Genomic DNA, 2155 nt, shown 5'->3' with positions numbered 1-2155 from the left:
GGAAGAGACTCCTCCTTCATTTATTCTATGAAGCCAGCATCATTCTGATTCCAAAATCTGGCAGAGACACAATAGAAAAGGAAACTTCAGGCCAATATCCTTGATGAACGTAGATACAAAAATCCTTAACAAACTATTAGAAAATTAAATCTAGCAGCACATCAAAAACTCAGTTAACTACAATCAAGTAGGCTTAATTCCTGGGAGGTTAGGTGGGTTCACCACATACAAGTCAATAAAAATTATTTACCACATAAAGAGAATTTTAAAAACCCATACAATCATCTCAATAGATGTGAAAAAAGCTTTTGATAAAATTCAACATCTCTTCATGACAAAAACCCTCAACAGACTAGGCATCAAAAGATACCTCAAAATAATAAGAACCATCTATGACAAACACACAGCCAACAGCATACTAAATGGGTAAAAGCTAAAGACATTTCCCTTGAGGATTGGTCCAAGACAAGGATGCCCACTCTCACCACTTTTATTCAACATATAGTACTGGAAGGACTACACAGAGCAATTAGGAAAGAGAAAAAAAAAATAAACCGCATCCAAACAGGTAAAGAAGAAATCAAACTATCTCTACTTGCTGACAATATGATTCTATACTTAGAAAACCCTAAAGACTCCACCAAAAGGCTACTAGAACTGATAAATGATTTTAGCAAGATTTCAGAATGCAGAATCAATGTACAAAAGCCAGCAGCATTTCTATACACCAATCACTTCTAGGCTGAGACTCAGATGAAGAACACTTCCCATTTATAATAGCGGCAAAAAAATTGAAGTACCTAGGAATAAAGCTAACCAAGGAAGTAAAAGATCTCTACAAAAATAATCACAAAACACTGCTGAAAGAATCAGAGATGGCACAAATAAATGAAAAAAAAAAGCATTACATACTCATGGATTGGAAGAATCAATATTATTAAAATGGCCTTACTATCCAAAGCAATGAACAGATTCAACACCATTCTTACAAACTACCAATCCTAATCATTCTTCACAGGATTAGAAAAAAAAAAAAAAGAGAGAAAAACCTATTCTAAAACTTATATGGAACCCAAAGAGAACCCAAATAGCCAAAGCAATTCTAAGCAAAAAGAACAAAGATGGAGGTATCACAGTACCCAAATTCAAACTGTACTATAAGGCCACATTAAACAAAACAGCATGGTACTGGTAAATAAACAGACACATAGACCAATGGAACAGAATACAAAACTCAGAAATGAAGCCACACAGCTACAGTCACCTAATCTTCAACAAGGTTGGCAAAAACAAGCAACGGGGAAAGGACTTTCTATTCAATAAATGGTGCAAGAATAACAGGCTAGCCATATGCAGCAGAATAAAACAAGAGCTTTACATTTTACCACATAAAAATTAACTCAATAGGGATTAAAGATTTAAATATAGAACTCAAACTATAAAAATTCCTAGAAGAAAACCTAGGAAATAACTTTCTTGACATTGGTCTTGGCAAATACTTTTTGATTAAGTTCCTTAAAGCAATTGGAACAATAACAATGATTGACAAGTGGGACCTAATTAAACGAAAGAGCCTCTGTGCAGTTAAACTTTCTAGAGAGTAAGTGATATGGTTTGGCTCTGCGTCCCCACCCAAGTCTCACTTTGAATTGTAATAATCCCCATGTGTCAAGGGTGGAACCAGGTGGAGGTAATTGGATCATGGGGGCAGTTTCCTGCATGCTGTTCTCATAATAGTGAGTGAGTTCTTTTGAGATCTGATGGTTATATAAGCATCTGGCATTTCCCTTGCTGGGCTGGCACTTTCTCTCTCCTGCCACCCTTTGAAGAAGTGCCTTCTATCATAATTGTAAGTATCCTGAGGCCTCCATAGCCATGTGAAACTGTGAGCCATTTAAACCTCTTTTCTTTATAAATTACCCAATCTTAGTATTTCTTCATAGAAATGTGAGAATGGACTAATACAGTAAATTGTTACCACAGAGAGTGGGGTGCTAATATAAAGATACCTTAAAATGTCAAGTGACTTTGGAACTGGGTAACAGGCAGAGGTTGGAACAGTTTGGAGGGCTCAGAAGAGGACAGGAAAATGTGGGAAAGTTTGGACCTTCCTAGAGCTTGTTGAATGGCTTTGACCAAAATTCTGATAGTGATA

The sequence above is a fragment of the Pongo pygmaeus genome, chromosome X (assembly GCF_028885625.2).
Source record: "Pongo pygmaeus isolate AG05252 chromosome X, NHGRI_mPonPyg2-v2.0_pri, whole genome shotgun sequence".
In the NCBI taxonomy this organism is placed as follows: Eukaryota; Metazoa; Chordata; class Mammalia; order Primates; family Hominidae; genus Pongo; species Pongo pygmaeus.
Note: the sequence above shows the minus strand (reverse complement) of the source record.